This window comes from Quercus robur, chromosome 5, assembly GCF_932294415.1.
Source record: "Quercus robur chromosome 5, dhQueRobu3.1, whole genome shotgun sequence".
NCBI classification, from domain to species: Eukaryota; Viridiplantae; Streptophyta; class Magnoliopsida; order Fagales; family Fagaceae; genus Quercus; species Quercus robur.
Window position 1 is genome coordinate 1,842,006 of NC_065538.1, and position 16,136 is coordinate 1,858,141.

General features: G+C 32.3%; 1 long non-coding RNA gene across 1 annotated transcript; it reads left to right on the forward strand.

Moving 5' to 3' along the window:
• Positions 1–15,161: 15,161 nt before the first annotated feature.
• Positions 15,162–15,849, forward strand: LOC126728985 (uncharacterized). The gene is made up of 2 exons (XR_007656443.1): positions 15,162–15,347; positions 15,441–15,849. It is a non-coding gene; the product is annotated as an uncharacterized LOC126728985 (long non-coding RNA).
• The last annotated feature ends 287 nt before the right edge of the window (positions 15,850–16,136 follow it).

The window sequence follows — 16,136 nt, forward strand, 5'->3', positions numbered from 1 at the left end:
ACTTTACTTCATCTACTGGACTTTTAAATTCACACTTTATCTCTACTGCTTGAAGCCCCAAATCCACAAAGGCCATGTACACCCTTCAATAGGCTATCTAGATTGATTATTTCTCTAAGCTTCCATATATTCCATAGCAAGTGTACAGCTTGTTTGCACCAAATCCACTACTAACTTCAGAGTTTCATCCACGTGCCTTTGGTTCCGATTTGACCATAATAGCCAACCTCCACCGCAACTAATACAATCAACTGGATTGGTTAAAACAATATATCAAATACTAGGAATATAAAAATACAAAACTTGGTACTATGTATATGATACCTTTGAAAGATTTAAATATCATTGCAGGCTTCCTGAATTCCACCCATCACAAAAGCCACAGCTTACATTAAATTGGCCTTTCAAATCTTGATCTCCGTCATCCCTGGAACTTGGAAAATCAAATTTCTGGACTAATTGAAAATTTGTAAATATTTCCAACTATCATCTAACAATGAAATTATTACATCTTTTCAAGAACAAAAAGGAAAACAAAGACCAAACGTTCTATGTAGAAAATTTGAAACCTATCACCAAGAAAAAGGATTAAACCTATTGGAAATTCATTAATTGGTACCAACGCAAGTAATTGGTATGCTAGAATATATTGATGAGTACATAATGGTGACGATGAGAGAATAAAACTTTATAGGAAAAAAATAATATGAATAAATTACTTGTGTATGCTTTGAAGCTACTACCATCTCTATCAAAATTTTGAGGAGAAAAATAGAATGAAATATATTAATAAAAATAATATATAAATTTTATTATTGATGCAACGATTTCTCTAATGTTAAAGTGAAAAAATAATATTCACTCTCACAACTCAAAACATTTACTTAATATATTATATCATCCATACCATCCAGCCACCACTTCCATTCCGGGTGATCATCTCTAACCACCCTCTGAAATTTTGTGGTTGCCTATGTTTCTTGCCCAAAACAAAATTCTGCTCTTCACCATTAAACAAAACTTCACAACTTCGCAAATAATTCTTGTCACATTTGGATATCTCAAACCAACTATTTTAATTGTAGAAACCAAAATACACACTCAGTAGTTCCACGACTATAAATTATACAACAAATTGAGCTATAGCAAATATTGGTAACACAAAATCTTGTAAAGGATTTAAAAGTATATTCCAAGAGGGAAAAAACAACAAATTTTTAATACAAATTGTTAGAGTCTACCTTTTAATTTGGAGTATGTACATGTTTTCTTAAAGAATATAATCATATGAAACTTGAAAGCAAGTTCAAAGAATAGGTGCAGAACATAAAAGCCAGTCAGTCATTTAAGTTGGAGAAAAAAAAAAATCCATTCTGGTTCAATTGAAAAAGCATAAAAATAAAAAAATAAAAAAATAAAAAAAAAAAGACAGTCATGTTTTTACATCACACAAAAAATGACATTGAGAAAATACGGCCAACAAATACGTCTCACCCTGATTATATCAACAACACAGCATCACATTCCGTACTTATCTTCCTCCTTACCACTCTCCATGTATTATGACTTCTAGAACAACAACAAAAAATCACTTACAAATTTTATCAAACTGGCTTGTGTACATGTAAGAAAAACAAAACTTAATGAAAAAAGAGAATTTTAAAAAGAAAAGAGAGTACCATGTTGTAGCAACACCAGCATCAATATAACCAAGGGTTGTTTTTTCTCTCAAGGCCTGTGCAAGCTCCTTTGTGCTTAAAAATTGAAAACATAAAATGAGGTTTTTGTAGGTACCTATGTATTTTTGATATTACATAAACAGGAAAGTTCAGTTATGAAGTCAAAAGATTAAAAAATCTGTAATATGCCTTTTGAATTTGCATAATGATAGAGGTATTCGTTAAAGCTTGCTATTTGTTAAGTCTCTCTCAACCCTTTCTCTGAATCTCTGCCTCAAATTTATAATATCTAATACCATTCCCATCTTGCATAATCATATATAAATGAGTTATATAACTCTCAAACAACTATACTAACCAACCCCGACCTTCAAAAAATATTCCCATAGAATCCAAAATAGTGGTAGCCCCAACATAACATTCTGTAGGCTATCATATAAGACAACCTAGAGATTATAATAATTTATAAAAAGGGAAAAACCAATGTAAATGAAGACGACAATAACACTATATATCAAACCATAGCCTGTTGTAAATTCTTGTAGCTGAATTCTTTTAAACAGAGGACAAAAGGCATATTACAAATGAATCTGAGAACAAAAACTTGAGCATTCCAAACTTGTTCAAGAAATACCACAAATGAATTGGCAAAGAAGAATCAGAGAACAAACACCTGAGCATTCTATCAAACACATGTTCAGCAATCTCAAACAACTATACTAACCAACCCCAACCTTCAAAAAAAAATCCCACAAAATCCAAAATAGTGGCTGCCCCAACATAGCATTCCATAGGCTATCATATAATAAGACCCAAAGATTATAATAATTTATAAAAAGGGAAAACCAATGTAAATGAAGACGACAGTAACACTATATATCAAACCAAAACAAACCCAAAATTGAAATCAAATAGAAGAATCCCAGGAAACAAAAATCCAATAAAAATTGCATAACCAAAAAAAGGGAAAAAGAAAATCCAAACCAATGTAAAATGAAGATGAGAAAAACACTATATATCAACTAAAACAAACCCAGAATTAAAGCCAAATAGAAGAATCCCAAGAAACCAAAAATCCAATAAAAATTGCATACAAAAAAAGGGGAAAAAGAAAATCCAATTACAAAAATTTCGTGATTCTTCTTTGCCATAGATTTGACAACAAAGTAAGAAGAAGAAAACGTGGAAATTTGCAAAGAAAAAAAAAACAAAAACAAAAACAAAAAAAATTTAAATCCAGAGCAACCCACAACCACAAACTAACAAAATTCCATGAACAATTGAAGCGGATAGAGAGAGCAATATATAGAAATTAAGGAGAGTAAAAAACATGTTTTAATTACCTCAAAATAAAACATGATGGGCCGGATTGAGTGACGATGGAGAGGCAAAGAGAAATCGATGCAATGGCGGTGATCCATGGCAGTGGCGGCGGGAGGATTTGAGTTTTGGCATGCCAGCGTATATTAGAAAATAGAGAGGTTGTGGGGTTTAGACGTGAAGGCTGAAGAGGGGATTATATACTTGGATTAGGGTTCTAAATTGATAATTCTAATATAATAATAAAACATTAAGAAGAATTTTTTTTTTTTTTTAAGAAAAAAAAAAAAGACAAAACAAAAGGTGACATGAAAGCTGATAGGGGAGTTGTATTATTGTATATTGATGCGGAAGTTAAATGGATAAATTCTAATATAATAAAACATAAAAAAGAATTTAAAAAAAAAAAAAAAAAAAGGTGACGTGGAAAATTGTGGAGCTAGTAAAGGCTTCGGTTTTATATATATATATATATATATATGGATGTTAATTTTTTCAAAGAAAGTTATAATCTTAGGTTATAACAAATTTTTTAGCTAAATTTTTTCCTTAAATTAATGACCCTGGATTATGAGTGAGCTCAATGAGAAATGTGATTAGTAATTAGGGTTACAATTTTGTTCTCTCTTTCATTGGGAGGACCATTCCCTGTTAGAGAGGGAATCCTAGCGAGCCAGATTGGATGTTGGTTCCGCATCATCCAATCAAGTTGCTCCTAAGATCATCTTTGGTAAGCTCGTGACCCTTGATGCGATAAAGAAAATTGAAACTCTGCATTAACTTCTTTCAAATTCTAAGAAAATCTAAGGTAGGTAGAAATCAGCGGCGAAGCAAAGGATTTTCCATCATTGTATTGACTCTCTGTTTAGTTTGACTAAAGAATCACATTAAAATAAACTAGTCGCTAACCCGTGCAATGCATGGGATAGTTAAACAAAATTTATACATATTCACCTTTATTGGTACAATTATTTGAAAACAATTCTAACTAATACCCAAATGTAAGAGACACATTGACTTACTATTTAAAGTAGCCTTCTAAAAAATTTACACATATTGTGCAACTGAGCCTTAATTTCTCATCAACGGTCAGAAATATAAACTGCAAATATATAAATAAAGACCATGACTTGAGAAGGATGCATTAAACTTCAAATTAGAGTAGTAATGTTACTTTTTCAATCTTTGCTCAGTTGTAATAATAATATAAAGGAAATTCAAAACATGGAAAGAAAATAAAAATTACAACAATTAATTCCATTATCTTTTATGCTATACTTTGTAATTGTACGGAATTAAGTCAACTCAATTCAAGTAGTTGTAATAAAATTGGTTTCTACTATTCTCTATTCTATAGAGATATGAACATATTGGATTTCTCAAACCTGGTATTGCAATAAAATAATTTATTATTGAAAATAAGAAACAATTAAGCTCATCCCTTAAAGATTTACCTCTTGTACTTGGTAATTTCCATTCAAACTTTAAAATAGATTATTTGCCTTACCTAGATGTTTTCCTTGTGGTGAGGACAAATAAAATGAGACAAGTGCTGCATGACCTTCAAAGCAAAAAAGCTTTCTTCTAGTTAAAAACAAAACTCGTCAAGAGGAGTAAGAGAGAAAGAAATTACTCAATGAAAAACCATGGTGAATGGAGAAAAGATTTTTGAACTTCCAAAGATCCACACAAATTTTAGCCATAGGTGCAAAATGCCAAGTTAAGAAATATAAATATTGATCTACAGGTGCAATTTTTAAATAGAAAATAGCAAAATTTTCGGAGGACAAAATATTATAGATAATTTAAAAGAGTTTTGGTTTAATTCCTAAACACCTTAACTCCATAAAATTCATACTTATAATAATATTTTATGATAGTGCAATTAGAATTTTGGTTTAATTCTTGAACACTGAATTGGAAATTGATTATATGAGTATTCAATGATGAACAAAGTACTATGTATTAATTAATATATAAACAAAATTAACCTTACAAAAGCTGAACTTTATAAGCTAAAATCTATACCGTGCCAGATCCAACAACTCATTACAGTTGCACTACGCAGAACCTGAACTTTTTAACATCAAAGGAATAAAGATTACTTATCAAATATAAAATAAAAATAATGATTGACAATCTTGCATAGCAAATCTTACAAGAATAAATATCCACAAGAAAGTCAACAAAATCATCGCCGTGGACTTCAAGTGACAGAAAAAGATAACAAAATGAAGCATGAAATCAAGCATACCATAACGTTTGAAAGAACATATTCCACAAATTAATTATGCAGAGCATACCAACATAAAAACAATGACACTTAGGACCCTATCAAAATGTATTTCTCCTGTTCTTCCCCTACAACTGTCAGGAAGACTACCAACAGTATATCTTGAAAACCCTCAAAAAATATATAAAAACTGGATACTGGAGATCCACCTTAATTAACTATAAAATTTGGCAAACCACCCACCAACAGAAAAGGTTTCGCAGACCCAAAAGAGGTGGACACACTCCAGATGCTTTCATGATAGGTCCACCCTCCAGTATTTCCCTAGACTCAGAATCAAAACGTCTGGAGAGAGAGAGAGAGAGAGAGAGAGAGAGAGAGAGAGAGAGAGAGAGAGAGAGAGAGAGAGAGAGAGAGAGAGAGAGAGAGAGTTTGCTGAAACTATGGCTTTATATTTCTTAACTTGAGAGAGGGGTAAGGTTGCTAGGGATTTGAGGAGTTATAATGTTTTTATTTTTATTTTCTAAATATTGTGCTGACGTGGAAAATTGTGGTGCCAGCAAAGGTTTCGGTTTTATATATTCCTAGACCCAAAATCAAAACGTCTAGAGAGAGAGAGAAAGTTTGCAAAAACTGTGGTTTTATATTTCTTAACTTGAGAGAGGGGTAAGGTTGCTAGGGTTTTGAGGAGTTATAATGTTTTTTTTTTATTTTTTATTTTTTAAATATTCTACTGACATAGAAAATTGTGGTGCCAGCAAAGGTTTCGGTTATATATATAAGGTTTTTTAAAGGCCTATTTGGTGTTTGGACCTATTCAGTAGTGGTTATCTTCCCTTGGGCGTCTTTCTTATGAAAAAGATATTACCACATAATAATAATAATAACGTGATGATGACGATGAAATGAATTCCTTTGGTTTTTTTGGTTCCATTTTTTATCCAACCTCAGTTATTCTTAGAACTTGAAACTTGAAAGGCTGGCTTGAATTTCAATTTTCGTGACAAAAATATTAAACCACACGCAAGTAATATCAAGCGTTTTCGTTGTAATTTCTATGCAAAGCAGTTGTGAAGTTAAAATAAGTTGAGTTCTGTCCAAGTTACATTATTCAAAAATTATCTTAATTTCCACTAACAAACATGTAAATCACCTTTATACAAAAATTAGTGTTTAACTTGTTACACATAAAAATAATATATTGTAGTTGTATTATTAATGTTAGTTTCAGTTTTATATATATATATAACCTAGTTAGTAATAAACCATATTGAATTATTTCTAGTTACACAAAAAATTGCCCATAAATATAAAATCATTCAAACTCTCTCTTTCTCTAATTTTATATATAGAGTTAGATATATGATTAGGTTTTTTTATGGTTTATTTATATTAGACTCTTTATTTTCTATACTCAAATATCTCACTTGGCACAAAAATAAAAAATAAAAATAAATAAAAAATTAGATGGGACATGTGGCCCGAAATTAAACTGTAATTGAAATCTAATTTGAACTTTAATTGATTTTTTCATATATACTAGTGTGTAGCCCTGTGTATATGTATGAGTACAATAAAAAACAATCACAATTATATAGTTCAATTACACATACATTTTTTTTTTAGAAAAGTTTCAAATTATACATGCTATTTGCTTACACTTATTTTAAATCCTACATTTTCTAAAATATATAATAGTTTCTCATTATATATATATATATATATATATATATATGTGATTCAGTATTTCAGGGGTTGTTTGGTTTAAGAATTTTCATCACTCAATTCTCACCTTTCATCACTCAATCCTCAAATTTTGTGGGCCCAACCTTAAGCCTGTTTGGTTCAATTTTTTATCTCAATTCTCATGACTCATTACTCAAAAAAGTGAGTTGGAGTCATGAAAACTAGAAGAAAAAAAAAAAACAAAAAAAAACAAAAACAAAAAAAAAACAAAAACAAAAAATCTTTTAGGAGTTTTCAAAAACTGAAAATTGAGTTTTAGGATATGGGTTATGAGTGATGAGTTAACCAAACAGGCCCTAATTGATTTTAAACTCTTTGATTTTCACATCCAATAATTCACTTACTACAAAAATTAAAAACTTAAATAGACATATGGCAAAAAACTAGACTCCAATTTAGAATCTAATTGGATTTTGGACTCTTCGATTTTTACACTCACTAATTTATTAGACACAAAATTAAAAATTAAATAAGACAAATGGCCCAAAATTAAGAATCCAATTAAAATTTAAATAGATTTTCTCTAAATTTTGGATACACACACACACACACACTCCATATACTAGTGCATAGCCTCATACATATGCACGGATACAATTAAAAATAATTACAATTATACAGTTCAAATTATACATTTAAAAAAAACAAATGTTCAAATTATACATGGTATTAATTTACACTTTTTTAAAACTATATAGTTCAAAAATATGTAATGGTTTCTCATTATATATATCATTTAGAATTTAATTAGTTCTGATTCTTTAGTTTTTGCACCCAATAATTCAATTTCTCCAAAAATTAAGAAATTTGATGGGAACGTCGTGAAAAATTATTGAAATTGTAAGGTTGAATTTAATCAATCATGTGTTGGCTTTATTCTATGACAAATTTACTTGTAATACATCACTTAGAAACCCTATATTTAGGTGGGAATCATGTAAGGATATTGTGTGAGAGAGTATAAAGAAATGCTTAAGACTGTGCAGTGAAGTAGGGACTCACGGCTGGATCTCGCGGGAGGCTCGTGGCTTGCAAGCCACCAAAAGTTGCACATGCGCAGAGCATGTAGGAGAGCTGAACAGTCATGCCAACTAGAGCACTACAGGACAAAAATCCAGATTGGCCATTCAGTTAGCTCGTGGCTTAAACTCGCGACTCAGTCAAGTTGAAAGGTCAAGTCGTCAGCTAACCCTGTTTTGGAAAAACTGACTCTTCGCATTCCATTCTCACACCAGTATAAATATCCCTCATTCCCACAAAATATGTGTGGCTATTCAGAAAAAAAAAAAAAAAAAAAAAAAAAAAAAACCTAAGAGAGGTTTCTTCAAAACACCCACCCAATTAGAGAGAGCTACTCATTCTTAGAGAGAAATCTTTGTAGTCTCTTCTCATTCCCTCTCTCATTGTCATACTTATTAAGAGGAGATTTCTATCCAAATACTACCCACACCTATTTAGAGTGTCGAGTGTTTTTGGAGATTTGGGAATTATTGGAAGATGCCAAGGATGGCGGATGCTATGAGTTATAGCGGAATCCGGTAAGCTAGAAAAAAAAAAGGTTCGGTGCATCCTCGTTGGAGTAAAAAGCTTGAATAGGCTTAGGTACATCAGGTAAATTAGGTTTGGAGGATCCATTACTGTTCATATATCCCAACAAAATTTTCTAGTGGATTATTAACCGCTTGGAAGGTAGCGAAGAGGTTTACGCTGAGGGCTTTGGTTTCCTCTTCGATAACACATCGTGTGTTGTCCTTGTATTTGCATCTCTCTTCCCTTAATCTTTACCTTTTATTTTCTGCTGTGGATGTGATTTTATTTGATTTAGATTGTTTACCAATTATGTTTATAGTTTGTGTTCATTTTCTGCACACTTATTGTTTATCATAAAGTTTGAATTGGTAATTTTGTTTTTGGGGATCTAAACATTCAAGGGTGTTTTATATATTATTTGAACTTTCAATTGGTATCAGGGCGGGTACACTTTTTGTGATTTAAATACTTAAGTGTGATCCTTGACCCTTGTGTTTATTTGCCATAGGTTGTGCTTTGTATGCCTCTTTGTATAATTTGGTTGGTGATGAATGTAACATGCTATGTGTTTGTGAAAATGCCTCTATGAGTGTTAATCCTCATAAGTGTGATGACATGTTATTTGAATCTATGGGTGTTGTTGACAAACTCTTGAAGAAAAATGCTAAGAAGTTTCAAAAGAATTTGAGCAACTTACTTTGTGAAAATGATGATTTGATTGTTAAGCTCAATAAATCCAATAAATTGGTTGAGAAATATAAAAAATTTGCTGAAATTTCTCTTGAAAAGCTGAAAGAGTTTGAATGTTTGAATATGGACTTAGATGCTAAACTTGTTTTGTCTAACAAACTTGTTGATGATCTTAAATGTGAAAATGAATATCTTAAGATGCATGTCAAGTGTTTGATTGCTGAAGCTATTATTAAAAATGATGAAAATATTTGTTGCAATCATGTTGTGGTATCCGATTTTGTGCCTAGTGTGTGTTCTACCTTAAAAGACAAATCGGTGTACATTCCTCCACATAAAAGAAATCAAAAGGTCGAGAGAAAGACTGTTAAGTCAAAACCTCCATTTAGATCTCAACCTAAGGTTTTGAATGGATCTAAGTTTGTTCCAACTTGCTACCATTGTGGTGTGATCGGTTATATAAGACCTCAATGCTCCAAGTTGAAAAGGGAACAAAACAATGTTGTTAGATCTCTTCCCAAAAAGCCTAGTAAACCTAAACGTATTGTTTGTCACCGTTGTGGTGCCTTTGGTCATCTAAGATCTCAATGCTCTAAGTTTCATGCTTTTAAAAGAATCAAAAGAAAAGAGAAACTTGAGATTTATGGAAGTTGTGCTAAAAAGAGTAAACCAGATTTGAGTGAAAATAACATGTTGTTAAAAAAAGTGTTTAATGCTCTTAACTCTTTGACTATGTGCATCTCCGGTTCTCATTATTCCAACCCTCGTCTTACTTCTCTTGAGACACTCATTCCAAACAATCGTTCCGTTTGGATGAGGAAAGGATCCTATGGTTGAGCTTTTGGTCTTTTGGTCATTGATCTAATTCTTTCGATCTTTATAGGACCCTTCATGCATTAAATGTCATATCTTCATGCATTTTGTGCATATTGTATTTATTTGTATGCGTTGTTTTGTTTTTTATTTTACTTTTATATTTCAGTTTTGTGTGAGTAAAAAATCCAAAACCACATAAAAAGTGAAAAATTCAAAAAGTATGATCGTATATGTTTGAGCACATATCACATGTGAGTTTGGCCCTGTACTTTTGTACAAATGGCTTTGTGCATTTACGAGCTTAGCTTGTTATTTTTGCACTTATATCTTTGTGGGAAAAATCTTGACATCTTTGTGTGATTGTTGTAAATCGATCTTCAAGTTTGTCATGAATGACTAGTCAAAAGTCATGTTGGTTTTGATACATGCTTAGACTTATGCTTATATCTCTTCTCACTCTTTTATTTTATTGCTTAAAGAGCTCTATAAATGCAAATCTCAAAAAGAAAAGAGATAATGAACTGCAAAAACCGTTGCACATACTAGTATTTGACTAGGAAAAAGAGAAAGCGACTTATATGAAAATATATGATGTCCAAAAAGTCAAAAGCTTATTCATCAAATTGAAATATCACAAATTTCAGGCATCGATCTCAAAATGAGCTGTTTTGATTCAAAATGAGATGTTTTGATTCAAAATGATCAAATGTTATGAATTGTAAAAAAGTCAAATGAAAAGCTTCATCGTATGTAATCATTTTATTGTGGGAGATCATATATGTTCATTTCTATAATTGAGATAGACCACTTGACTTAGTACTAGTTGTGTATGACTTGATTAAATTGATCATTGAAACTTCACTCTAGACTAAGGACTATTCCACATTTGATATACACACACAACACACATGCCTAATGTTTAATGAATGTCTTATTCATTTATTAGATTGTACTTGTCTAAATGTAATGTGTGTGTGCTCAATCATATATGAGTTAATCCAAAAAGATTTTTGATCATTTTATATGTTTTTGGAAGTGATTTTTATCACTCTTTGTGTTCATGTTTAGTGCTTACTTTGTTTTTCATTGTTTAAACATGTTCTGTTTTGAAAAACAAGTGTCAGAATTTTTGGCTACTCATTTTGGCTACTTGCGTAAGTTGCCAACAAGCTGCCAGTTTTGGCTACTCATTTTGGTGGCTTGCAGCTGCGAGTTTAAGCTGTGAGTTTTACACAGAATGGTTTCACGACTCACTCGCGACTTAGCTTAAAGAGTTTTTTCGTGGGAAACTTGTTTTAAACCTCTCACATCCTCTCTTAAACCCCTCTTTCAATATTCTTACATCAAAACCCAACCAATTTGAATGGTTTTTCATTCCATTAACATCTCTAAGGTAATTATAAACTCTTTTAATTAATTTTAATCCTTAAATTATGTTTTGGAGAGTTTTGTGCTCTTGGTTGGGATTTTTATCATAGGGGTTGGGAAAACTTAATTTTTGTCAAATTTCTTCATGGGATTGGTCTCTTTTGTTGATTTGCATTGGATGTTGGCCCATTGTGGCAGAAAGAACATGTATTAATGGTGGATTTTATGATGTTCATAGTGTGCATACTAGGTGTTTAATAAAATGCCTCTTAGACATTTTCTCACTTGTTTGGACTCCGATGAGTACCAAACTTTGGGGTTTCTCATGTTTCCTCATTAGAAACATGTTTGGTTCATTGGTTGTGTATTTAACACACCTTGCCCTACATGTGCATTTTTCTTGCATTGGTCATGCATTACACTTAGCCACCTCCTGCACACACCAATGCTACCCTTATTATGCATTGGTCTATACCTTGTTTCTTCATCCTAGCATATCATGTCGACCTTATGCTCTGTAACATTTTACATTGTCTTAGGTTTGAGCTCCATTTTCTCATTCATCTCGCACCCCTCATGCATCATTAGTATTATTCGTTCCTTCATCTCTTGCCCTCATTTTTTCTTGACCCTTTGTCTATTCCTGACAAAAAGGGGGAGACTATACTCTAGAGAGTATATCGGAGTGTTTTTTCATTTCTATATAACTCTTGTGCACATCCTTAAGGGGAGAAATTCTATTTCTCATGCACATTTGTAGAGGGAGAGATATTCCATAGGGCAGATGTATATACCAAGGGGGAGAAGACATTGAGATAATAAGAAAACTTTGTTTTGTTGGTTTCTCTTTATGTTTGTTTTCTTGTATTGCATCATGTTTGTATTTTGGACATGCATATATTCCTATGCTATTGTGCTCCATTGAATGCATGTTTGGATGATCATTGTTGTCATTTCTATATGACTGTTTTGGTGTATGATCAAGTTGCTCACATGTTTCACATCATGTTTATTTGATCGCAATTTACTTGTTACATTATACTTGTTCTTTTATTACTTGTTTTACCTTGAAAGTCTAATGTGTTTTGTGCAAGTGTTTCAAGTTACAAGTATATATGTTCCAAGTGCATCATAGCTTCTCATCACTTTGAAGGGGAGAAACTTTAAGCACTCTTAGTTTATATTGTTTAAGTTTATATTTAGTATTTTGTGGTTTGTACCCATGTTACTTCTGTAAGTTTTTAGGATTTATGTTCTTTATTTGTAGGTTTTATGGTTTGTACCATGCTTTATGCAGCCTTTAAACTTTGTTAAATCAGTACTTCTAACAAAATGTTATGCATTTTCCTGTTAAGTACTGTCACTCTTGTGCCTTTGCAGGATTGTTCCTAGATGCATATACTTATTGTATTATGTATTGATTGAGTGTTGGACGTACAAGTGATTTGCATTGTTCTTGTTAGCTTGTGTGTCCAAGTGTTCATTCCAAGTGTGAATGAGCATTTTAGTCACTACCTTGTAGTGATTGGTTATTTGATCAAGTCATGATTTGTTTCTTAACTCCATCTTTGCTTAAACACATTATGCCTGCTTTATATGCATTTCATGTTTTTCTGCATACAATGATCATGGTGTATTGTTGTGTTTCAGGAGATTCATGTTCATATGATTCAAGAGCTTCATAGCTTCTAGACTGAGGTGTGAGTGAGTTTTGTCATTGTTCCCAAACTCACGTTTAAGTCTAGAGTCTGTTTTAGGGTGTTTTGTCACGGAATAGCCAAAGGGGGAGATTGTAAGGTTGAATTTAATCAACCATGTGTTGGCTTTATTCCGTAACAAATTTGCTTGTAATACAGCACTTAGAAACCTTGTATTTAGGTGGGAATCATGTAAGGGTAGTGTGTGAGAGAGTCTGAAAAAATACTCAAGATTGTGCAGTGAAGCAGGGACTTACGGCTAGATCTCGTGAGAGGCTTGCAGCTTGCAAGCCACCAAAAGTTGCACACGCGCAGAGCATGCAGGAGAGCTGAACAATCATGCCAGCTGGAGCACTACAGGACAAAAATTCAGACTGGCCATTCAATTAGCTCGCGGTTTAAAATCGCAACTCAGTCAAGTTGCGAGGTCAAGTTGCCAGCCAACGCTGTTTTGGAAAAACTGACTCTTCACATTCCACTTTCACACCAGTATAAATACTCCTCATTCCCACAAAATATGTGTGGCTATTCAGAAAGAAAAACCCTAAGAAAGGTTTCTTCAAAACACCCACCCAATTAGAGAGAGCTACTCATTCTTAGAGAGAAATCTTTGTAGTCTCTTCTCATTCCCTCTCTCATTGTCATACCTATTGAGAGAAGATTTCTATCCAAATACTACCCACACCCATTTAGAGTGTTGAGCGTTTTTGGAGTTTTGGAAAGCATTGGAAGATGCCAAGGATGACAGATGATATGGATTATAGCGGAATCCGGTAAACTAGAAAAGAAAAAAGGTTCGGCACAACCTCGTTGAAGCAGGAAGCTTGGAGGGCTTAGGTACATCGGGTAGATTAGGCTTGGAGGGTCTATTGCTGTTTATGTATCCCAACTACATTTTCTAGTGGATTATTGACTGCTTGGAGGGCGGCAAAGAGGTTTTACGCCGAGAGCTTCGGTTTCCTCTTCGATAACACATCATGTGTTGTCTTTTTGTTTGCATCTCTCTTCCTTTAATCTTTGCCTTTTATTTTCTACTGTGGATGTGATTTTAATTGGCTTAAATTGTTTACCAATTCTGTTTATAGCTTGTGTTCATTTTCCGAACACTTATTGTTTGTCAAAAAGCTTGAATTGGTAATTTTGTTTTTGGGGGTCTAAACGTTCAAGGGTGTTTTATACATTATTTGAACTTTCAAAAATCCAATTTAAAATTTAATTGGATTTGGACTCTTCAATTTTTACACTCAATAATTCACTTGACACAAAATTAAAAATTAAATAAGACATGTGGCACAAAATTGAGAATTCAATTAAAATCTATTTAGAATTTTTTTTTTTTTTTTTTTTTTTTTTTTTTTTTTTTTTAGCTTTATCTATTTGTGTGTGTGTATGAGAGGGACTTAAAAGAAATTGAAAACAATAGAAGAAATCAAAACACACCTTCAACTATTATTGTGTAAGTGCCTTAAAGAGTACTTTCAAAAAAAAAAATATATATATATATATATATATATTATGAAGTACCTTTAAGAGTAGATGGGGTTTATCTTTAGAACTTCTCAAACCATGGCTAAGGGTAGAAAATGGTTTTTTATTTATTTTATTGAGAAGGAAGGATTAAAAAATTATATTTTAATCCTTTATTCATATTATTACCATCGGATATTTTGCTTGACTATGCCACAAACTGTACACTCATATTCACAGTACATATATACTTTTGTGTACTCAAACAGATCACCCAGTTTTCAGGATATTTTGAATCAATTTAAGAGAGTGTTAAGTTGGTTACCATACCGTGAGATTTTTAAAAAGTGAGAAAAATTTTAAACCCTAAAACACCTTTGTTAAAAATACGGAATACTAAAAAATATAATTTGATCAACCTAAACTCATGGGCAAGGTGAGATTAAATTTGATGGAATGCACTTGAATCCTTGATATAGGATTTTCATCCCTTGATAATGATAGGAAATGTGGCTTATGGAGAGCAGTGGACGTATACTGGTGTGGGGTATGACATGTAGTGGGAGACAAGATTATGAACTTCTACTGATTGCCTTTTACAATTTTGGGTCTTACAAGTTACAGCCATTGTTTTCCATTGTCAAACACGGAGGCTGATGACAGTGAGCCCTAGCTACAGAAGTTGCTCTGTAATATATGGTTTGGTGATTATTTTCACTTCTCACATTGAAGTAGTTGCTGAGCCCTAACTATGGTGAGACTGGAAGACTCTTTTCCTCCTCTACCTCCTCCTCAGAAGGGGTATGTGCGTAGCTTTAATTTATTTGTATTGAAATTTTGTTTTGTTTTATTTTTACTTTTGTGATATTGATACCACTTTCCTTCTTGTACCAGGGTAGACATGCTGCTTTGGATAAAGGTTGCTACTGCCACAGTTGGCCTTGGGATCGCTCTTATCTCCCTATATCTCGCTATACGGAGGTGTAGATCCAACAACAATGAAGCACCTCCCACAATCGAAATTTAGGGTGCGATTCCGGGAAACTTTGGGAACCTTGTCTGATGATTTCAAAGGTGGCAGAAACTCTTCTGGGTTGATATCAGAATATTTGTATTTGTTGATTTTATATCGGTTATGCTAGTGATCTAGACCTTTGTTTTTATCCTTTTTAGCTTTTGCTTGTTGTTGATGCCTAAGGAACCACAAAAGGGGCCGTGAGGCCAAAGTACTGGACATGGGTATTTATTTATGTATTTCTGTATTTTTCCACTATTTATTGATAAGTGATGTTTGGTTTTACAAGGATTTCACATAGGATTCTGATTTATCACAAACATGTTATCTATATATTATATATATATATATATATATATATATCATGTTATATATAATAAAAGTTGGGCTTAGACGCCGTGGTTGCGCCATGTGTCTTCACCAAATTGTAGAAATTTTAATAGATTTTTGAAAAATAAATATAATTTTTTTTTTGTTCTTATCTTTTTTTCCTATAATTTCTAAGTTGGTAAAAATTTTAATTTGAAATCACTTCTTTAGATAAATTTTGATAGACACAAAAACTTGATAATTTA